Here is a 24,734-nt window from a genome sequence, read left to right as displayed (position 1 = left end):
CTCTTCTTCCACTATTGCCAGATGGATCAAACAGACTATGTATCTGGCAGGTATCCATACCTCTATTTATGGTGCTCATTCCATTAGGGGTGCTATGTCTACTAAGATATCTGGTGTAGGATGCCATTGTGGCACTTGTAGTCTGTTGCAGGCATCCCCCATTGTATGCATTTTTATGCTGGGGATCACCCTTAGCAACAGACCACAAGGGCAGGATCTGCTCCCCCAATATATATGCACAACCGCATTTGGGGTTGAGCACCTCCTGCCTGCCAGTTGCTCTTTTTTTGTATAAATTGTATATTTGGAGATGCAAAAACTCCACATTTAATGCGCCTTTTTTTACTATTCTAGGCAGCATTAAGGTCCACCTGCGAGGCCGGCAACCACATCAGTCAACTTAGGTGGGGCTTATAGTCTGCCTCCCTCCTCCCATTGTATGTGTGCTCAGCCACACTGGAGGTAACCTGGGAACAGGCTGTGAGTCGGACCTAATACTGCCTTAATTGCCCACTGGCCCCTGGTTTTGCTTATCACGCACAGGTAGGTTTAGTGTTAGGTCCCGTGCCACTTGAGAAACCTTGGCTTTGTTGTGCGGTTTCTGGTATGTCTTTTATAAAGGATATAGTGGCTAATGTCTCAATTTTAACATCAGTGTTGAGGGTTAGCCAATGTCATTGTTCACATCCCCCACAATAGTGCACCTAAATTCTTGTATTGTATTCCTCTTCCCAACAAGAAAGAGGATTGACAGTTGGAATGTTGGGATTTTATGACCTATACGGATTGGCTATTACAGGACTACCATATGATTGGCTACACTAAAAGTTTTTCTTTACTTTTTCTGTGTTTTAACCCTTGCTGCTGTGAGCTATATTAAAAAAAAGAATAGCATAATATTCGCCTCCGGTCTTTAATAAAATCCATATTTTCCGTCATCAAGACTAGGAAAATCTCCATTTTTTTTTAGAAGTTAAACAAATTTAAACCTATTCTGTAGGTCCATTTTAACCATTAAAGAGAAGGTGTCATATTTACCGAAAAATGCACTGCGTAGAAACGGAAGCCCCCAAAAGTTAAAAAAAATAGCATTTTCTTCTTAAACTTTTTCACACAATGAATTATTTTTTCCATTTCACTGTGGATATTTTAGTAAAATGACTAATGTCACTGCAAAGTATAATTGGTGGCGCAAAAATAAGCCATAATATGGAATTTTAGGTGCAAAATTGAAAACGTTATGATTTTTAGAAGGTGATGAGGAAAAAATTAAAATGCAAAAATGGAAAAACCCTGAGTCCTTAAGAGGTTAATAGAAGTAATTTACAAATCTGTTTAACTTTCTCGCACCAGTTGATTAAAATAAAATGTTTTCCAGTGAAGTATTTTATTTTATTAAGGACAAAGCCCATTTTCACCTTAAGGACCAGAACGTTTTTGCACATCTGTCCACTGTCACTTTAACCCCTTAAGGACTCAGGGTTTTTCAGTTTTTGCACTTTCGTTTTTTCCTCCTTACCTTTTAAAAATCATAACCCTTTCAATTTTCCACCTAAAAATCCATATTATGGCTTATTTTTTGCGTCACCAATTCTACTTTGCAGTGACATTAGTCATTTTACCCCAAAATTCACAGCGAAACGTAAAAAAAAATCAGTGTGCGACAAAATCGGAGAAAAAACGCCATTTTGTAACTTTTGGGGGCTTCCGTTTCTACGCAGTGCATATTTCGGTAAAAATGACACCTTATCATTATTCTGGTTTGATTTTGTCGTACTTCTGGAAAAAATCATAACTACATGCAGGAAAATTTATACGTTTAACCCCTTAAGGACGCAGGACGTAAATGTACGTCCTGGTGAGGTGGTACTTAACGCACCAGGACGTACATTTACGTCCTGTGCATAACCGCGGGCATCGGAGCGATGCCCGTGTCATGCGCGGCTGATCCCGGCTGCTGATCGCAGCCAGGGACCCGCCGGCAATGGCCGACGCCCACGATCTCGCGGGCGTCCGCCATTAACCCCTCAGGTGCCGGGATCAATACAGATCCCGGCATCTGCGGCAGTTCGCGATTTAAATGAACGATCGGATCGCCCGCAGCGCTGCTGCGGGGATCCGATCATTCAGAACGCCGGACGGAGGTCCCCTCTCCTTCCTCCATCCGGCTCCCGGCGTCTCCTGCTCTGGTCTGTGATCGAGCAGACCAGAGCAGGAGATGACCGATAATACTGATCTGTTCTATGTCCTATACATAGAACAGATCAGTATTAGCAATCATGGTATTGCTATGAATAGTCCCCTATGGGGACTATTCAAGTGTAAAAAAAAAAGTAAAAATATGTAAAAGTAAAAGTTAAAAAAAAGTGAAAAATCCCCTCCCCCAATAAAAAAGTAAAACGTCCGTTTTTTCCTATTTTACCCCCAAAAAGCGTAAAAAACATTTTTTATAGACATATTTGGTATCGCCGCGTGCGTAAATGTCCGAACTATTAAAATAAAATGTTAATGATCCCGTACGGTGAACGGCGTGAACGAAAAAAAAAAAAAGTCCAAAATTGCTACTTTTTTAATACATTTTATAAAAAAAAAATTATAAAAAATGTATTAAAAGTTTTTTATATGCAAATGTGGTATCAAAAAAAAGTACAGATCATGGCGCAAAAAATGAGCCCCCATACTGCCACTTATACGGAAAAATAAAAAAGTTAGAGGTCATCAAAATAAAGGGATTATAAACGTACTAATTTGGTTAAAAAGTTTGTGATTTTTTTTAAGCGCAACAATAATATAAAAATATATAATAATGGGTATCATTTTAATCGTATTGACCCTCAGAATAAAAAACACATGTCATTTTTACCATAAATTGTACGACGTGAAAACAAAACCTTCCAAAATTAGCAAAATTGCGTTTTTCGTTTTAATTTCCCCACAAAAATAGTGTTTTTTTGTTGCGCCATACATTTTATGATATAATGAGTGATGTCATTACAAAGGACAACTGGTCGCGCAAAAAACAAGCCCTCATACTAGTCTGTGGATGAAAATATAAAAGAGTTATGATTTTTAGAAGGCGAGGAGGAAAAAATGAAAATGTAAAAATTAAATTGTCTGAGTCCTTAAGGCCAAAATGGGCTGAGTCCTTAAGGGGTTAAAAATTTCATCTTCTGACCCCTATAACTTTTTTATTTTTCCGTGTACAGGCCGGTATGAGGACTCATTTTTTGCGCTGCGATCTGAAGTTTTTATCGGTATGATTTTTGTTTTGATCGGACTTTTTGATCACTTTTTATTTATTTTTTAATGGTATAAAAAGTGACCAAAAATACGCTTTTTTGGACTTTGTAATTTTTTTGCGCGTACGCCATTGACCGTGTGGTTTAATTAATGATATATTAAGATGCACGCGGCGATACCACATATGTTTATTTTTTTTATGGGAAAAGGGGGGTAATTCAAACTTTTATTAGGGAAGGGGTGAAATGACCTTTATTAACACTTTTTTTAACTTTTTTTTTTTGCAGTGTTATAGGTCCAATAGGGACCTATAACACTGCACACACTGATCTCTCATGCTGATCACTGGCGTGTATTAACACGCCTGTGATCAGTGTTATCGGCGCTTGACTGCTCCTGCCTGGATTTCAGGCACGGAGCAGTCATTCGTCGATCGGACACCGAGGAGGCAGGTAAGGGCCCTCCCGGTGTCCTGTAAGCTGTTCGGGATGCCGCGATTTCACTGCGGCGGTCCCAAACAGCCCGACTGACTATCCGGGATAGTTTCACTTTCACTTTAGAAGCGGCGGTCAGCTTTGACCGCCGCTTCTAAAGGGTTAATACTGCACATTGCCGCGATCGGCGATGTGTGGTATTAGCCGCGGGTCCCGGCCGTTGATGAGCGCCGGGACCGACGCGATGTGCCGCTTCATATCGCGGGAGCTGGCGCAGGACGTAAATATACGTCCTGCGTCGTTAAGGGGTTAAGCATTAATAACTCTGAGATGCTTTTACTTTTCATTCTGATTCCGAGATTGTTTTTTCGTAACATATTCTACTTTAACATAGTAGTAAATTTTCGGTGTTACTTGCATCCTTTCTTGGTGAGATATCCCCAAATTTGATGAAAAATTTGAACATTTTGCATTTGTTTTTTTTACTTTGAAGCTCTCTGCCTCTAAGAAAATAGACATACCAAATAAAGTATATTTTGATTCACATATACAATATGTCTACTTTATGTTTACATCATAAAGTTGACATGTTTTTACTTTTGGAAGACATCAGAGGGCTTCAAAGTTCAGCAGCAATTTACCAATTTTTCAAAAAAAAATTCAAAATCTGAATTTTTCAGGGACCAGTTCAGTTTTGAAGTGGATTTGAAGGGCCTTCATATTAGAAATATCCCATAAATGACCCCAAAGTATTCAAAATGACATTCAGAAAGTGTGTTAACCCTTTAGTTGTTTCACAGCAATTGCAGCAAAGTGAAGGAGAAAACTCAAAATCTTAATTTTTTACACTTGCATGTTCTTGTAGACCCAGTTTTTGAAATTTTACAAGGGGTAAAAGGAGAAAAAGCCCCCCAAAATGTGTAACCCAATTTCTCTTGAGTAAGGAAATACCTCATATGTATATGTCAAGTGCTCTGTGGGTGCACTAGAGGGCTCAGAAGGGAAGGAGCGACAATGGGATTTTGAGGAGTGAGTTTTTCTGAAATGGTTTTTGGGGGGCATGTCACATTTAGGAAGCCCCTATGATGCCAGAACAGCAAGAAAAACCCCTTATGGCATACTATTTTGGAAACTACACCCCTCAAGGAACGTAACAAAGGGTACAGTGAGCCTTAATATCCCACAGGTGTTTCATGAATTTTCGTTAAAGTTGGATGTGTAAAATAATTTTTTTTACACTAAAATGCTGGTTTTCCCCTAAATTTTACATTTTTACAAGGGGTAATAGGGTAAAATTTATAACCCCATCTCTTCTGAGTATGGAAATACCCCGTGTGTGTACATCAAGTTCACTGCGGGAAAACTACAATGCTCAGAAGAAAAGGAGTCACATTTGGCTCTTGGAAAGCAAATTTAGCTGAAATGGTTTTTGGGGGCATGTTGCATTTAGGAAGCCCCTATGGTGCCAGAACAGCAAAAAAAACACATGGCATACTATTTTGGAAACTACACCCCTCAAGGAACGTAACAAGGGGTACAGTGAGTTCACAGGTGTTTCACGACTTTTCGAAAATTTGGCTGTGTAAATGCATTTTTTTATCACTAAAATGCTGTTTTTCCCCCAAATTTAACATTTTTACAAGGCGTAATAGGAGAAAAATGCCCCCCAAAATTTATAACCCCATCTCTCCTGAGTATGGAAATACCCCATGTGTGGACGACAAGTGCTCTGCGGGCGAACTACAATGCTCAGAAGAGAAGGAGTCACATTTGGCTTTTGGAAAGCAAATTTAGCTGAAATCTGTTTTTTTTTTTTTTGGGGGGGGGGGACATTTAGGAAGCCCCTATGGTGCCAGAACAGCAAAAAAAAAAAAACACATGGCATACTATTTTGGAAACTACACCCCTCAAGGAACATAACAAAGGGTAGGGTGAACCTTAACACCCCACAGGTGTTTGATAAATGTTCATTAAAGTGGGATGTGAAAAGAAAAAACTTAATTTTTTACTCTAAAATGCTGGGGTTATCCCAAATTTTTCATTTTCACAAGTGGTAAGAGAAAATGTCACCTTAAATTTGTAAATACATTTCTTTGGAGTAAGGAAATACCTCATATTAGGACATAAACTGTTCTTGCAAGAGCAGGAGCACAGTATTTACATAGCTACCTATGGAGCCAGAACAGCAGAACCCCCCCTCAAGGAGCATTACATGGGGTACACTAAGTTACTAAAGCGGGGTACGGTGGGCCGTAAAATGGTAAAATAGCTTATGTTCCCAGAATGATGCCCCAGAGCATAGCCAAAACTAAAAAATATGCCTGCCCCAAACCCTTTACAATGAAGATCACCCTGCACTATACAGCTTTTCTTCTAATTCCGGGTCTTCGGGTGACACGTGACACGTATGACTGGAATCGCCACAGATTGCCAGTGTGAAGTCTTAGGACCCCCCTGGGCGTTGTCACGAGATGCCTGATGAACGATTTCAGCAGGCATCCCGATCCGGTCCCTGCCTGGGGCGCGGCAGGGACCAAAATTCCCATGGGCGTACAGGTACGCCCTTTCTCCTTAACCTGTTTGGGATGAAGGGTGTACAGGTACGCACTTGGTACTTAACTTACGCCCGTGGGAATTCCGGTCCCCGACGCTCACCGGGCGGGGACTGGACCGGGATGCCTGCTGGCAGGCACCCTGTGCAAACCCATGGGGGGGTCCTGAGACCTCCACCTGTTGGCGATTCAGACCGGCGATCTGCGGCAAATTCCAAATCATACGGGAAAATAAGGGGGATGTCCAAGACACCCTTTATCCCTGCTATTGGTCGGTCAGAAGCGACTGACCAATAGCAGATCGGGGTGGAGGGGGTTAAAGTTTGGTTTCCCGCTCTGCCCACCCACTGGGCGGCGATGGGCGGCAATAAGGTGCGGCTCCCTGGTGCAGCGATCCTACGGAAGTCGTTGAGCTGTTGCTGTTTGCTGTTTGGGCATGCTGGGATTTGTAGTTTTGCAACAGCTGGAGGGCTACAGTTTGGAGATCACTATGCAGTGGTCTCTAAACTGTGTCCCTCTAGATCTTGCAAAACTACAACTCCCAGCATGCACGAACAGCAAACGGCTGTCTCACCATGTTGGGAGTTCTAGTTGCGTACCTTCAGTTGTTGCATAACTATTCCTCCCAGCATGCCCTCCAGCGATCAGTACATGCTGGGAGTTGTAGTTTTTCAACAGCTGGAGGCTTGCCCCCCCCCCAAAAAAAGCCCCCCAAAATCTGTAACCCCATTTCTTATGAGTAAGAACATACCCCATATGTGGATGTAAAGTGCTCTGCGGGTGCACTACAATGCTCAGAAGAGAAGGAGCGCCATTGGGCTTTTGGAGAGAAAATTTGTCCGGAATTGAAGGCAACGTGTTTTTACAAAGCCCCCGTTGGTGCCAGAACAGTGGACCCCCCCACATGTGACCCCATTTTGTAAACTACACCCCTCATGGAATTTAATAAGGGGTACAGTGAGCATTTATGCCCCACATGAGTCTGACAGATTTTTGGAACAGTGGTCCGTGAAAATGAAAATTTTAATTTTTCATTTGCACAGCCCACTGTTCCAAAGATCTGTCAAATGCCAGTGGGGTGTAAATGCTCACTGCACCCCTTATAAAATTCTGTGAGGGGTGTAGTTTCCAAAATGGGGTCACGTGGGGGGGTCCACTGTTCTGGAACCACCGGGGGCTTTATAAACGCACAAGGCCCACAACTTTCATTCCAAACAAATTCTCTTTCCAAAAGCTCAATGGCGCTCCTTCTCTTCTGAGCATTGTAGTACGCAAGCAGAGCACTTGACGTCCACACATGGGGTATTTCCTTACTCAGAAGAAATGGGGTTACAAATTTTGGGGGGCATTTTCTCCTATTACCCCTTGTAAAAATGTAAACTGTGGGGTGTTAAGGCTCACTGTACCCCTTGTTACGTTCCTTGAGGGGTGTAGTTTCCAAAATTGTATGCCATGTGTTTTTTTTTTTTTTTTTGCTGGTATGGCACCATAGGGGCTTCCTAAATGCGACATGCCCCCCAAAAACCATTTCAGCTAAATTCACTTTCCAAAATCCCATTGTCACTCCTTCCCTTCTGAGCCCTCTAGTGCACCCACAGAGCACTTTACATCAACATATGAGGTATTTCCTTACTCGAGAGAAATTGAGTTACAAATTTTGGGGGGCTTGTTCTCCTATTACCCCTTGTAAAAATTCAAAAACTGGGTCTACAAGAACATGCGAGTGTAAGAAAATGAAGATTTTGAATTTTCTCCTTCACTTTGATGCTATTCCTATGAAACACCTAAAGGGTTAACAAACTTTCTGAATCTTATTTTGAATACTTTGAGGTGCAGTTTCTATAACGGGGTCATTTATGGGGTATTTCTACGAAGGCCCTTCAAATCCACTTGAAAACTGGTCCCTGAAAAATTCTGATTTTGAAAATTTCGTGAAAAATTTGAAAATTACTGCCGGACTTTGAAGCCCTCTGATGTCTTCCAAAAGTAAAAAAAAAGGTTAACTTTATGATGCCAACATAAAGTAGACATATTGTATATGTGACTCAATATAAAATTTATTTGGAATGTCTATTTTCTTTACAAGCAGAGAGCTTCAAAGTTAGAAAAATGCTACATTTTAAAATATTTCATGAAATTTTGGCATTTTTTAACAAAAAATGATGCAAGTATCGACGAAAATTTACCACTAACATAAAGAAGAATATGTCAAGAAAAAACTATCTCAGAATCAAATTCATAAGTTAAAGCATCGCAGAGTTATTAATGCTTAAAATGACAGTGGTCAGGTTTGCAAAAAATGGCCTGGTCCTTAAGAGGAAAATGGGCTTCATCCCCAAGGGGTTAACTACCAGGACGTCAGGGCATACCAGTACGCTCTGTCCTTAACAGGTTAAGAGCACAGCCCATTTTGACCTTAAAGGGGTACTCCACTGCTCAGAATTTGGAACATACTGTTCTGAACACTGGAGTCAGCATTTGGAACTCGTGACATCATAGCCCCCCTCATGATGTCACGCCCCTCCCATAGACTTGCATTAAGGGGGCGGGGCTTTTACATCACAAGCTCCCGGCCGGGTCCAGCGTTCGGACCAGTTTGTTCCAAATGCTGAGCAGCGGAGTGGCTCTTTAACCTCTTAAGGGCTCAGGGCGTAGCTGTACACCCTGAGCCCGATCCCGGGGTCAGTCCCGGCTACTAACAATAGCCGGGACCTTGGGCTAACAGTGTGCGGCACCGATCGTTGTGCCGCGCACTGTTAACCCTTCAGACGCGGCGATTACGTCTGAAAACGAAAGTAAACGCTTCCCGGCAGCTCAGTCGGGCTGATTGGGACATTGCGATAAAATCGCGATGTTCCGATCAGCTGGGATGCAGGCGGAGGTCTCCTTACCTGACTCTGCGGCGTCCGATCGGGGTTTGATTGCTCCAAGCCTGAGCTACAGGCTTGAGCACTCGAGCCCCTATCTCGCTGATCCGTGCAAAGCTATGGCTTTGCAGGGATCAGCATAGGAGATCAGTGTGTGCAGTGTTATAGGTCCCTATTGGAGCTATAGCACTGCAAAAAAAAAGGGAAAAAAACAAGTTAACAAAGGTCATTTAACCCCTTCCCTAATAAAAGTTTGAATCACCCCCCTTTTCCCATAAAAAAAAACTGTGTAAATAAAAATTAACATATGTGGTATCGCCGCGTGCGTAAATGTCCGAACTATAAAAATATATCCTTAATTAAATCGCACGGTCAATGGCGTATGTGAAAAAAATTCCGAAGACCAAAATAGCGTATTTTTGGTCACTTTTTATATAATAAAAAAATTTATAAAAGCGATCAAAAAGTCCGATCAACAAAAAATTGTACCGATAAAAACTTCAGAACACGGCGCAAAAAATTAGCCCTCATACCCGCCCGTACGTGGAAAAATAAAAAAGTTACAGGGGTCAGAAGATGTCAATTTTAAATGTATAAATTTTCCTGCATGTACCGTATTTATCGGCGTTTAACACGCACTTTTTAGGCTAAAATTTTTAGCCTAAAGTCTATCTGCGTGTTATACACCGATAAGCCGCTGCAGTTCAATTATTTAAAGCGGGCGCTTTAAATCAATGAACTGCAGCGGCTTTGCAGGTGCAGAGACCTGCCGTGGCTGCCGGCTTCTCTGCCCCTGCCTGTCCTGGGGTCTAGAGCCCTGCTGCCGGCCCTTCTCTCCCCCTGGCTATCGGTGCCGCTGCCCGTTCTCTCCCCCTGGCTATCGGTGCCGATGCCCCATTGCTGGCGCCGATAGCCAGGGGGAGAGAAACGGCACCTACAGACAGGGGGAGAGAAGGGGGAGCGGCACCCATTGCCGGCACCGCTTCCCCGTTGCCTCCCCCATCCCCGGTTTTACAATTACCTGTTGCCGGGGTTGGGTCCACGCTGTTTCAGGCCTCCGGTGTGCGTCCCCTGCGTCATCTCTATGCGCTGCGAGACGCAATGACGTCACTCGTCATTGCGCCGCGCCGTGAAGTGCATAGCAACGACGCAGGGGACGCATACTGGAGGCCTGAAGCAGCGCGTACCCGACCCTGACAACAGGTAATTATACAACCGGGGATGGGGGAGGCAACGGGGCAGCGGCGTCGGCAATGGGTGCCGCTGCCCCTTCTCTCCCCCTGGCTATCGGCGCCGCTGCCCCATTGCCGGCGCCGCTTCTCTCCCCCTGGGTATCAGCGCCATCAGGGGGAGAGAATGGGCAGCGGCGCAGATAGCCAGCGGGAAAGAAGCGGCGGCAGCAGGGCTCTAGACCCCAGGAAAGGCAGGGGGAGAGAAGCGGGCAGCGACGGCCTCTCTCACCTTGCCTTTCCTGGGGGCTTCTGCGGGGTCAGAAACAGTGTATCGGGGTATACGCATGCACACACACGCACCCTCATTTTACCAAGGATATTTGGGTAAAAGACTTTTTTTACCCAAATATGCTTGGTAAAATGAGGGTGCGTGTTATAGGCCGGTGCGTGGGATACCCCGATAAATACGGTAGTTATGATTTTTTTCATAAGCGCGACAAAATCAAACCTATATAAGTAGGGTATCATTTTAACCGTATGAACCTACAGAATAAAGATAAGGTGTTATTTTTACAGAAAAATGCACTGCATAGAAACGGAAGCCCCCAAAAGTTACAAAATGAAATTTTTTCTTCAATTTTGTCGCACAATTAATTTTTTTTCCATTTCGCCGTGGATTTTTTTTATGTAAAATGAGTAATGTCACTGCAAAGTAGAATTGGTGGCGTAAAAAATAAGCCATCATATGGATTTTTAGGTGCAAAATTGAAAGCGTTATGATTTTTAGAAGGTGATGGGGAAAAAATGAAAATGCAAAAATGGAAAAACGCTGAGTCCTTAAGGGGTTAAGGACCAGGCCAATTTTATTTTTGCATTTTTGTTTTTTCCTCCTCACCTTCTAACAATCATAACTCTTTTATATTTCCATCCACAGACGAGTATGAGGGCTTGTTTTTTGCGCGACCAGTTGTCCTTTGTAATGACTTCACCATTAAATGTATGGCAAAATTAAGAAAATACTGTTTGTGTGGGGAAAACGAAAAGAAAACCGCAATTTTGCTAATTTTGGAAGGTTTCCTCTTCACGCCGTACAATTTACGGTAAAAATGACATTTTCTTTATTCTGTGGGTCAATACAATTAAAATGATACGCATGGTTACATACTTTTTTATTATTGTACCGCTTTAAAAAAATCTCAAACTTAACCAAATGATTGCGTTTAAAATCCCTCTATTCTGATGACCTATAGCGTTTTCATTTTTCCGTATAAACAGCGATATGAGGGCTCATTTTTTGCGCCGTGATCTGTACTTTTTTATTGATACCACATTTGCATGTATGAAACTTTAGTAATTAATATTTTTTAAATATTATGTGACAAAAAGAGCATCAATTTTGGACTTTTCTTTTTTTTTTTACATTTCCGCCGCTCACCATACGTGATCAATTACTTTTTTTTTTTTTTTTTAAACAATTGTTTATTTTTGCTTTTTATATTTCAACACAATTACCTTATTTTGATAGTTCGGACATTTATGCATGCATCAATATCAAATATGTTTATTAATTAATTTTTTTACACTTCCTGGGGGTAAAATTGGAAAAAGGGACAATTTTCATTTTTATTGGGGCAGGGGATTTTTCAAATTTTGTACAATTTTTTATTTTATTTTTTTTAAAGTCCCATAGGGGACTATTTATAGCAATCATTTGATTGCTAATACTGTTCAGTGCTATGCATAGGACATAGCACTGATGAGTGTTATTGACTATCTTTTGCTCTGGTCTGCTCGATCTCAGACCAGAGCAAAAGACCCGTGGAGACAGACAGAAGCAGGTGAGGGGACCTTCTTCTGCCACTATGGATGTTCGGATCCCCATGGCAGTGCCGTGGGCGATCCGATCATACATTTAACCGACCGCACTGCCGCAGAGGCCGTGATCTATATTGATCACAACATCTGAGGGGTTAATGGTGGACATCAGCACGGTCACTGATGTCCGCCATTACCGGCGGGTCCCTGGATGCTGATAGCAGCCGGGACCTGCTGCGCATAACACGAGCATCACTCCGGTGCGTAACTGTACGTCCTGGTGCATTAAGTACAAGGGCACCAGGACGTACTTTTACATCCTATGTCTTAACCTGTTCAGGACCCAAGACGTATGCATACCTCTTGGGACCCTGGTACTTAAGGACCCAGGACGTATGCATACGTCCTGAGTCATTCCGGTCTCTGCCGCTCGCCGGGCGGAGATCGGAACCCGGTGCCTGCTGAAATCGTTCAGCAGGCATCCAGGACAAACGCCGAGGGGGGCCATGTGAAATCACAACAGCGATCTTCGGTGATACAGGGCTGATCGGGTCTCTGGGACCCGACCGCCCGATAATTTTGCATGATCCCGGTTGTCACAGACAGCCAGGACCATGCTAAAGTATAGGAGTGAGGTGCCAAGCCTGCCACCTCCTCCTATGCCCTGCAATTCCTCGGTTAGCTAACCGACCAATCACGGGGTGGCGATTACTTCCTCCCGCCCTGCCCGGCCCCTGGAAGTCCGGAGATAAGGGGAGGAAGACCGGAAGACGCGGCGGGGGACGGGGGAGTGCTGGGCCCGGCCCCGGTACTTACCTCGTCCCTGAAGATCCGGATCCCGACAGCGATGAGAGGTGAGTGAATCTTCGGCGGCATCACGGGACCTTTGCAGCAGTCCAGACCGCCGTAAAGCGATCTGGACTGCTCCATCTGGTCCCCTTGCAGTTTTGCAACATCTGGAGGTCCACAGTTTGGAGACCACTGTGCCCTTCCAGATGTTGAAAAACTACACCTCCTCAGCATGCCCTTACTGTCCAGGCATGCTGGGAGTTGTAGTTCTGTAACATCTGGCCCTTCAGATGTTGCAGAACTACAACTCCCAGCATGCCTGGACAGTCTTGGCATACTGGGAGTTGTAGTTTTGCAACATCTGGAAGGGCACAGATTGGCAACCACTGTATTAGTGGTCTGCAAACTGTAGTCCTCCAGATGTTGCAAAACTACAACTCCAAGCATGCTCAGACTGCTCAGGCATGGTGGGAGTTGTAGTTCGGCAACATCTGGCTCTAAAGATGTTGCCGAACTACTACTTCCAGCATGCCTGAGAATGCTTGGAGTTGTAGTTTTGCAACATCTGGAGGGCTACAGCTTGGACACCACTACACAGTGGTCCCCATACTGTTCTCCTCCAGCTGTTGCGTAACTACTATTCCCAATATGCCCTTCGGCTGTCTGGGCATGCTGGGAGTTGTGGTTCTGGAGGTTCCCCCCCCCTGTGAATGAATGTACAGGGTACATTCACATGGTCAGGGGCTTACAGTGAGTATCAGGCTGCAAGTTTGCAATGCAGCAAATTTTGCGCGGCAGCTCAAACTCGCAGTGGGAAACTCGCTGTAATCCCCCGCCCATGTGACTGTACCCTAAAAACACTACACTACACTAACACAAATAAAATAAAAAGTAAAAAACACTACATATACACATACCCTTACACAGCCCCCCTCCCCAATAAAAATGAAAAACATCTGATACGCCACTATTTCCAAAACTGAGCCTCCAGCTGTTGCAAAACAATAACTCCCAGTATTGCCGGACAGCCATTGATTGTCCAAGCATGCTGGGAGTTTTACAACAGCTGGAGGCACCCTGTTTGGGAATCACTGGCGTAGAATACCCCTATGTCCACCCCTATGCAAATCCCTAATTTAGGCCTCAAATGCGCTTGGCGCTCTCACTTTGGAGCCCTGTCGTATTTTAAGGCAACAGTTTAGGGTCACATATGGGGTATCGCCATACTCGGGAAAAATTGCCTAACAAATTTTGGGGGCTTTTTCTCCTTTAACCCCTTATGAAAAGGTGAAGTTGGGGTCTACACCAGCATGTTAGTGTAAAAAAATAATTTTTTTACACTAACATGCTTGTGTTGCCCTATACTTTTAATTTTCACAAGAGGTAAAAGGGGAAAAAAGCCCCCCAAAATTTGTAATGCAATTTCTCCCGAGTACGGAGATACCCCATATGTGGGTGCAAAATGATCTGGGGGCGCACAAGGCCCAGAAGGGAGAGTGCACCATGTACATTTGAGGTGATTTGCACAGGGGTGGCTGATTGTTACAGCGATTTTGACAAACGCAAAAAAACAAAACAAAACCCCACATGTAACCCCATTTTGGAAACTACACCCCTCACGGAATGTAACAAGGGGTACAGTGAGAATTTACACCCCACTGGTGTCTGACAGATCTTTGGAACAGTGGGCTGTGCAAATTAAAAATTTTGTATAGCCCACTGTTCCAAAGATCTGACAGTACATGCTCACTGTACCCCTTGTTACGTTCCTCAAGGGGTCTAGTTTCCAAAATGGTGTGCCATGTGTTTTTTTTTTGCTGTCCTGTCACCATAGGGGCTTCCTAAATGCGACATGCCCCCCGAGCAAAATTTGCTCTCAAAAAGCCAAATATGACTCCTTCTCTTCTGAGCATTGTAGTTCGCCTGTAGTGCACTTCAGGTCAACTTATGGGGTACCTCCATACTCAGAAGAGATGGGGTTACAAATTTTGGGGGGTATTTTCTGCTATTAACCTTGCAAAAATGTGAAATTTGGGGGGAAACACATTTTAGTTTTTTTTTACATATGCAAAAGTTGTGAAACCCCTGTGTGGTATTAAGGCTCACTTTATTCCTTGTTACGTTCCTCAAGGGGTCTAGTTTCCAAAATGGTATGCCATGTGTTTTTTTTTTTTTTTGCTGTTCTGGCACCATAGGGGCTTCCTAAATGCAACATGCCCCCCAAAAACCATTTCAGAAAAACGTACTCTCCAAAATCCCCTTGTCGCTCCTTCACTTCTGAGCCCTCTACTGCGCCCGCCGAACAATTTACATAGACATATGAGGTATGCGCTTACTCGAGAGAAATTGGGCTACAAATATAAGTATACATTTTCTCCTTTTACCCCTTGTAAAAATTAAAAAATTGGGTCTACAAGAACATGCGAGTGTAATAAATGAAGATTGTGAATTTTCTCCTTCACTTTACTGCTATTCCTGTGAAACACCTAAAGGGTTAAATTGCTGACTGAATGTCATTTTGAATACTTTGGGGGGTGCAGTTTTTATAATGGGGTCATTTGTGGGGTATTTCTAATATGAAGACCCTTCAAATCCACTTCAAAACTGAACTGGTCACTGAAAAATAGTGAGTTTGAAAATTTTGTGAAAAATATGAAAATTGCTGCTGAACTTTGAAGCCCTCTGGTGTCTTCCAAAAGTAAAAACATGTTAACTTTATGATGCAAACATAAAGTAGACATATTGGAAATGTGAATAAAAAAAATATGTATTTGGAATATCCATTTTCCTTACAAGCAGACAGCTTCAAAGTTAGAAAAATGCTAAATTTTAAAATTTTTCATCAAATTTTGGGATTTTTCACCAAGAAAGGATGCAAGTTACCATAAAATTTTACCACTGTGTTAAAGTAGAATATGTCATGAAAAAACATTCTCGGAATCAGAATGATAACTAAAAGCATTCCAGAGTTATTAATGTTTAAAGCGAGAGTGGTCAGATGTTCAAAAAATGGCCGGGTCCTAAGGTGTAAAATGGCTGGGTCCTTAAGGGGTTAAAGGGGTAATCCGGAATGCAACGTTTTTGTTAACCTGCTTAGAATGCTGGTATAAAAAAAAAAAATAAAGAAAAATGGTCTTACCTCCTGCTGCTTCCCCGTGCCTGGTATTCTTCCTCCATTGAAGTCTTCTTCCTGCTTTTTGTGGTTGACTTGTCAGTCGCAGTGATGTCCCGCCTCAACCAGTGTTTATCTAAGCGGCAGTTTGAGGTATTGAGCCCTTGCCCTGGTCTTCTTCCTGATGCCGAGGCTCAATATGTCAGAGTGCCACTCAGCCTATCTCTGGCCAAGGTAGTAAAGTATATCCCTGTGGTCAGCGATTAGCTGTAGTGTAATAGGTCAGCCACAAGAAGCAGGAAGAAAACCAAAAGGAGGCCGGGAGCAGGATATCGGAGGCATCGGGAGAGTGACAGGAGGTAAGTCCACTCATGTTTGTTTTTGGTTGAGTACCCCTGAAGTACCCCTTTGAACTTGTAGGGCACGTCAAGCTAATTTTTTTTTTTTGCAAATTTGCCTTTTTCTCCTGATATTCCTGCTCCTTTCCTACCCTTGTTTACAACTTATTGCCTAGGTTACAGACCACCACTCCACTCTATAAGCGGTGGTCAGACTGATGTGTGTGATATATATGTATGCATGTACACACACAGAAACACCAGCCTGGCAACCTCTTCTAGAGTGGTGCATTGGTCTGTAAGGCTTCCTTTACATATATCAGTTGTCCGGCGGCATTTCCCTCCGGCGTGCACCGGAGGGAAAAAGATCGGAGAACTGATCCCATTCATTTGAATGGGGCAGTTTACAATTATCCGGCATCTCAGTTTGGATGCCAGATTATGGGACTGGCTGGACCGGCACCGACCGCATTCGTCCATCCAGCGATCGCAAACAATGGACGCCGGATGCTACACAACTGATGGCCAGTTTTGCCCTGTTACGCCTGATGCCGGATATATGTAACTCTAGCCTAACCTAGGCAACAAGCTGTCTACAAGGGGAGGATAAGAGCAGGGCTATCAGGATACGGAGGGCCGTCACGCCCCTTCCCATAGACATTAACAGAGGGGGCCGTGGTGTGACGTCACTAGATCGCGAGCTCACAGATCCCTCCCCTCCCTATCTGTATGCTGTTGCTGTCTGTGTGGGATTATAATAAATAGTAGTTATACACTGAGGCCGTGTTTTTTTAGTTTTTGCCAATATTTCCCCAAAATTGCAGCAAAAATCACTGAAAAAAATGTGTCATTCTAACCGCAATTTTAAAATTGCAGGAAAAATAATTTAGTAAAAAAAGTTCTAAAATTTTAATGTGTGAACACAACCTAATGACTCTCAATCTTCATTAAACACCTTAATGGTCTATTCATACATACAGTATCCTGCACATATTTGATGCACATGATTTAAAGCTGCAAATTTGATGCTGTGTTCAGTCATTTAGTTAGCAGTGAAATCCTGCACATCAAATTAGCACAGGATACTATACTTGTGAATAGACCCTTAAAGGGGTCTATTCCCTATCCTAAGGATAGGGGATAAGTTTGAGATCGCGGGGGATCTGACCGCTGGGGCCCCCTGTGATCTCTCTGTACGGGGGCCAGGCTCTACGACCAGATAGCGGGTGTCGACCACCGCACGAAGCGGCGGCCGACACGCCCCCTCAATACATCTCTATGGCAGAGCCGGAAATTGCCGAAGGCAGCGCTCCGGCTCTGCCATAGAGTTGTATTGAGGGGGCGTGTCGGCCGCCGCTTCGTGCGGAGGTCGACATGCCCCCTTCCCGCGGGTTGTCGGGGCTCCGTACAGGAGATCGCGGGGGGCCCCAGCGGTCGTACCCCCCGCGATCTGCAACTTATCCCCTATCCTTAGGATAGGGGATAAGTTGTTCACCACTGGATATCTCCTTTAATGTTATAATAGGTCAAATCACATTTGCCTCATGGCAACATTTAAAAAAACAAAACACATTTGATAAAAGAAACATATCCAAGCTACACACAATCGGGGAGATTTATCAAAACCTGTCCAGAGGAAAAGTTGATCAGTTGCCCATAGCAACCAATCAAATTGATTATTTTTTTTATTTCACAAAGGCCCTGTTCAAAATAAATAAAAAAAAAAAAAGCCATCTGATTGGTTTCTAGGGGCTACTGGTCAACTTTTCTTCTGAAAACGTAACTGACCTCAACCTGGCTGAACTCCAGCACCAGCAGTCTAAATTATATGAGCAGGTACAGTGATCAAACACCACACCCAAAGCCAGATTATTCATGGCAAATGTAGGCAGCATTAGGAAATAATTTCAGTGATGGAATTGCAATCAGTATGCCTGCCACATCAGCTAAAACAAGTATGCACAAGACATTAGAGAATAATGTAGAGGTTCTTGTGGGTAATAACATGCACTGCACTATATAAGCAAAAAAATATATGTATTTTTGTAGCCCTGCCTATGAGTAAAGACCACACCAACACCTGCAGTGTTTGACATTCTTTTATTTTTTTAATAAATCATTATTTATCCACTAGACAGTTGACAACTGTTGGATCGGTGGAAACAGACCCCAGGCGATCACTAGAATTCAAGGGGTATTCTAGGGAAAAAAAATTATATCAACTGGCTCCAGAAAGTTAAACAGATTTGTAAATTACTTCTATTAAAAAATCTTAATCCTTCCAATAATTATCAGCAGAGGCGGCTCTTCCATTAGGCCACTTGGCCTAAGGCCTCGCACTGGTGGGGGCCTTGCACTGGCCCCGACCACCATAAGCAAGACCAGATCAGCCTGAGGCAGTGGCCAGCTTAATGGAAGAGCCGCAACCGCATCTGAGCCCCTCTGCCACTTTAAGCTGGGGCCAGGAGCGTGCCTACACAGGCGCGTCACCTTTGTCCCTGCCCTGCCTTTGGAGTGCAGGGGAGAAAGAAGAAGTGGCGGCTCTCAGCCTCACCATGTCTGCATCTGTCTGCTTCCTTCAGGTGCGTCCACTGGCCACAGTCCATACAGCAGTGCAGGCACCACCATACAGCAGCGGCCAGTCAGTGAACATACTGGCCGGTTGTAAAAACATTACATGATAACAGTACATGACATCACAGTACATGGTTAATCCCTTAAGGACTCTTGAGGACCAGGCCAATTTTCATTTTTGCATTTTCATTTCTTCCTCTTCCCTTTTTTAAAAATCACAACGCTTTTAATTTTGCACCTAAAGACCATTATTAGGCTTATTGTTGTTTTTGGTGTCACCAATTGTACTTGTGTTATGTGTAATAAGTTATGTAATGACATAACTTATTTTATGACCTAATCTGCGGTGAAACAAAAAAACGTATTTGTGGGAGAAATATTAAAAATGTTGTATTTTTGTGGGCTTCCATTTCAACGCAGTGCACTTTTCGGTAAAAATGACACATTGGGGGAGATTTATCAAAACCTGTCCGTGGGAAGAATTGACCAGTTGTCCATAGCAACCAATCAGATTGCTTCTCTAATTTTTATCAAGACCTCTGCAAAATGAAAGAAGCGATCTGATTGGTTGCTATGGGCAACTGGGCAACTTTTTGTCTGGACAGGTTTTGATGAATCTTCCCCTCATATCTTTATCCTGTAGGACCGTACGGTTGCAAGGATACGCAATTCATGTAGGTTTTATTTAATTTGACTACTTTAACCCCTTGGGGACGGAGCCCATTATAACCCTAAGGACGGGAGCATTTTTTACAAATCTGACCACTGTCACTTTAAGCATTAATAACTCTGGAATGCTTTTACTTATAAATTTGATTCCGAGATAGTTTTTTCGTGACATATTCTACTTTATGGTAGTGGTAAATTTTTGTCGATACTTCCATCATTTCTTGGTGAAAAATTCCAAAATTTGATGAAAAATTAGAAAATTTAGCATTTTTCTAACTTTGAAGCTCTCTGCTTGTAAGGAAAATAGACATTCCAAATAAATGATATATTGATTCACAAATACAATGGGGGACATTTACTAATCTAGTCTATTCTGGGTATGCTTATAGACCAGCGTATGTGGTAGTCTCCTGTCTATTGTGCTCCTAATTTATCAAAGGTCTCACAGCCCTTGATAAATTCTGTGCTCAGACTTCAGGGTCTACAGCTTAAACTGCATTTAGACCTGCTCCAACATGGTCTGACATTTCAGCGTATTTCGGGCAGATGCGACTTGTCGCACAAAAGTCGCACTTGATAAATTCAGCACCAATGCATTTTCCAATGCATTTCTGTCTAAAATAGACTTGCATGCATCATGTTCTAAAAATCCTCTACAGCAAAAGTCGCAGAAAAGTCGCACATATTTAGACTGCGACTTTCTGTGCGACAAATTTAGACAGGAAAAACCAGTCTAAATCCTTTGATAAATCTCCCCCAATATGTCTACTTTGTTTGCATCATAAAGTTGAGATGTTTTTACTTTTGGAAGTCATCAGAGGGCTTCAAAGTTCAGCAGCAATTTTCCAATTTTTCACAAAATTTTCTAAATCAAAATTTTTCAGGGACCAGTTCAGGTTTGAAGTGGATTTGAAGGGCCTTCCTATTAGAAATACCCCACAAATGACCCAATTATAAAAACTGCACCCCTCAAAGTATCCGAAATGACATTCAGTAAGTTTCTTAACCCTTTAGGTGTTTCACAGGAATAGCAGCAAAGTGAAGGAGAAAATTCAAAATCTTCATTTTTTACACTCGCATGTTCTTGTAGACCCAGTTTTTGAATTTTTACAAGTGGTAATAGGAGAAAAAGCCTCCAAAAATGTGTAACCCAATTTCTCTCGAGTAAGGAAATACCTCATATGTGTATGTAAAGTGTTCGGCGGGAACAGTAGAGGCCTCAGAAGGGAAGGAGCAACAATGGGATTTTGGAGAGTGAATTTTGCTGAAATGGTTTTTGGGGGGCATGTCACATAGGAAGCCCCTATGGTGCCAGAACAGATGAAAACCCCGTATGGCATACCATTTTGAAAACTACACCCCTCAAGGCACGTAACAAGGGGTACAGTGAGCCTTAATACCACGCAGGTGTTTGATGACTTTTCGTTAAAATCGGATGTGTAAATGAAAAAAACATTTTTTTCACTAAAGTGCAGTTTCTTCCCCAAATTTACCATTTTTACAAAGGGTTATGGGAGAGAATGCCCCCCAAAATATGTAACCCCATCTCTTCTGAGTATGGAAATACCCCATGTAAGGACGTAAAATGCTCTGCGGGCGAAATACAATGCTCAGAAGAGGAGGAACGCCATTGAGCTTTTGGAAAGAGAATTTGTTTGGAATGGTAGTCAGGGGCCATGTGCGTTTACAAAGCCCCCTGTGGTGCCAGAACAGTGGACCCCCCCACATGTGACTCCATTTTGGAAACTACACCCCTCACAGAATTTAATAAGGGGTGCAGTGAGTATTTACACCCCACTGGCGTTTAACAGGTCTTTGGAACAGTGGACTGTGCAAATGAAAAATAAAATGTTTCATTTTCACGGACCACTGTACCAAAAATCTGTCAAACACCTGTGGGGCGTAAATGCTCACTGTACCCCTTATTACATTACACGAGGGGTATAGTTTCCAAAATGGGGTCACATGTGGGGGGGGGGGTCCATTGTTCTGGCACTATGGGGGCTTTGTAAGTTCATGTGGCCTTCAATTCCGGACACATTTTCTCTTCAAAATCCCAATGGCGCTCCTTCTCTTCTGAGCATTGTAGTGCGCCCGCCGAGCACTTTACATCCACATATGGGGTATGTTCTTACTCAGAGGAAATGGGGTTACAAATTTTGGGGGGCTTTTTTCCTATTTTCCCTTGTGAAAATGAAAAATTTAGGGTAACACCAGCAGTTTAGTGATAACATTTTTTTTTTCATTTTCCCATCCAACTTTAATGAAAATTCGTCAAACACCTGTGGGGTGTAAATGCTCACTATACCCCTTGTTATGTTCCGTGGGGGTTGTAGTTTCCAAAATGGGGTCACATGTGGGTATTTATGTTTTTGCGTTTATGTCAGAACCACTGTAAAATCAGCCACCCCTGTGCAAATCATGAATTTAGGCCTCAAATATACATGGTGCACTCTCACTCCTGAGCCTTGTTGTGCGCCCGCAGAGCGTTTTACGCCCACATATGGGGTAATTCCGTACTCAGGAGAAATTGCGTTACTAATTTTGGGGGGCTTTTTTTTCCTTTTACTGCTTGTTAAAATAAAAAGTATGGGGCAACACCAGCATGTTAGTGTAAACATTAATTTTTTTTTTTTACACTAACAGGTTGGTGTAACCCCCATCTTTTCCTTTTCATAAGGGGTAAAAGGAGAAAAAGCCCCCCAAAATTTGTAGTGCAATTTCTCCCAATTACGGAAATACCCCATATGTGGCCCTAAACTGTTCCCTTGAAATACGACAGGGCTCTGAAGTGAGAGAGCACCATGCGCATTTGAGGACTAAATTAGGAATTGTATAGGGGTGGACATAGGGGTATTCTACGCCAGTGATTCCCAAACAGGGTGCCTCCAGCTGTTGCTTAACTCCTAGAATGCCTGGACAGTCAGTGGCTGTCCAGAAATGCTGGGAGTTGTTGTTTTGCAACAGCTGGAGGCTCCGTTTTGGAAACCCTGCCGTACAATACGTTTTTCATTTTTATTGGGGGGGGGGGGGCAGTGTAAGGGGGTGTATATGTAGTGTTTTACTCTTTATTATGTGTTATTGTAGTGTAGTGTAGTGTTTTTAGGGTACATTTGCATTATGTGTTACGGTGAGTTTCCAGCTAGGAGTTTACGCTGCGGCAAAAAATTTGCCGCAGACCAAACTTGAAGCAGGAAACTTACTGTAAACCTGCCGTGTGAATGTACCCTGTACGTTCACCTGGGGGGGGGCAAACCTCCAGCTGTTTCAAAAACGACAACTCCCAACATGCACTGACAGTGCATGCTGGGAGTTGTACTTTTGCAACAGCTGGAGGCACACTGGTTGGAAAACCTTCAGTTAGGTTCTGTTACCTAACAGTATTTTCCAACCAGTGTGCCTCCAGCTGTTGCAAAACTACAGCTCCCAGCATGTACTGACATACCGTGCATGCTGGGAGTTGTACTTTTGCAACAGCTGGAGGCACACTGGTTGGAAAACCTTCAGTTAGGTTCTGTTACCTAACAGTATTTTCCAACCAGTGTGCCTCCAGCTGTTGCAAAACTACAACTCCCAGCATGTACTGACATACCGTGCATGCTGGGAGTTGTACTTTTGCAACAGCTGGAGGCACACTGGTTGGAAAACCTTTAGTTAGGTTCTGTTACCTAACAGTATTTTTCAACCAGTGTGCCTCCAGCTATTGCAAAACTACAACTCCCAGCATGTACTGATCGCCGAAGGGCATGCTGGGAGATGTAGTTATGCAACAGCTGGAGGTTACGCAACTACAACTCCCAGCATGCCGAGACAGCTGTTTGCTGTTTCAGCATGCTGGGATTTGTAGTTTTGCAACATCTGGAGGGCTACAGTTTATAGACCACTGCCCAGTGATCTCCAAACTGTGACCCTCCAGATGTTGCAAAACTACAAATCCCAGCATGTCCAGACAGCAAAGAGCTGTTTGAGCATGCTAGGAGTTGTAGTTTTGCAAGATCTGGAGGGATACAGTTTAGAGACCACTATATAGTGGTCTCAAACTGCAGCCCTCCAGCTGTTGCAAAACTACATATTCCAGCATGCCCAAACAGCAAACAGCTGTCTGGGCATGCTGGGAGTTGTAGTTTTGCAACATCTGGAGGGCTACAGTCTCAGACTGTAGCCCTCCAGATGTTGCTAGGCAACTTACCGGCTTCTGTAGGATCCAGGGAGCCGTCCTCTTCTGCCGCACGCCGCCTGCGCCGATCTCCGTCGCCGCCGCCGCCGATCCCCGTCGCCCGCAGCCTCCGGAGGGGAAAGTGGACCTTCGGCGTTCGGTCCCCGTAGTTTTCCCCGTCCTGCCCCGCCTATTGTGGGAGGGCAGGACGGGGAAAACGAAAGTAAACCCCTCCGCCCCTGATCTGCTATGGGTGGTTGCGTCTAGACCACCAATAGCGGAGATAGAAGGGGTGGAACCCCTGCCACCTCACTCCTATCGCTGTAGGGGGATCGTAGTTGTCTTAGACAACCGCGATCCCCCTTCTATTCCGGGTCACCATAGACCCGTAATGACCCGGAAGTGTGAATTCACTTGCGATTTGCGCCGATCGCCGACATGGGGGGTCTAATGACCCCCCTGGGCATTTGCACGGGGTGCCTGCTGATAGATATCAGCAGTCACCCCGGCCCGGTCCCCGTCCGGAGCGCGGTGGGGACCAATTTTCCCACGGGCGTATGGATACGCCCTTCGTCCTTAAGTAACAGGACGCAAGGGCGTATGCATACGCCCTTCGTCCCCAACAGGTTAAAAAAAAATTATATCTACATGCAACAAAATTTGTATGTTTAAAATTCCCCTCTTCGGACCCCTGGTCGTGAGGCTTCAGACACAGAGCCTCCAGCGCTGCATGCAGCTGAGACAGGTGGGTGCTGCATGAGAGATTGCGGGGGTCCCCAGTGGCGGGACCACCGCGATCAGACATCTTATCCCCTATTCTTTGGATAGGGCGTAAGATGTCTTAGGGCCGAAGTACCCCTTTAAGGCTAGGTTCACATGGCCGTTTGCATCCGACCCGTGAAAGGGGTACTCCGCCACTAGACATCTTATCCCCTATCCAAAGGATGTCTGATCATGGGGGTCCCACAGCTGGGACCTCCAGCAATCTCCTCTGTGACACCCCAGTCATCTGGTGC

General features: G+C 43.9%; 1 protein-coding gene across 5 annotated transcripts in view; it reads left to right on the top strand.

Annotated features, from left to right (window-relative positions):
- Nucleotides 1-24,734, top strand: part of ENDOV (endonuclease V) — a 124,964-nt gene that overhangs the window by 68,221 nt on the left and 32,009 nt on the right. The window lies entirely within an intron of this gene.

The sequence above is a fragment of the Hyla sarda genome, chromosome 12 (genome assembly GCF_029499605.1).
Source record: "Hyla sarda isolate aHylSar1 chromosome 12, aHylSar1.hap1, whole genome shotgun sequence".
Taxonomy (NCBI): Eukaryota; Metazoa; Chordata; class Amphibia; order Anura; family Hylidae; genus Hyla; species Hyla sarda.
This window is presented reverse-complemented; position numbering and strand designations above follow the sequence as displayed.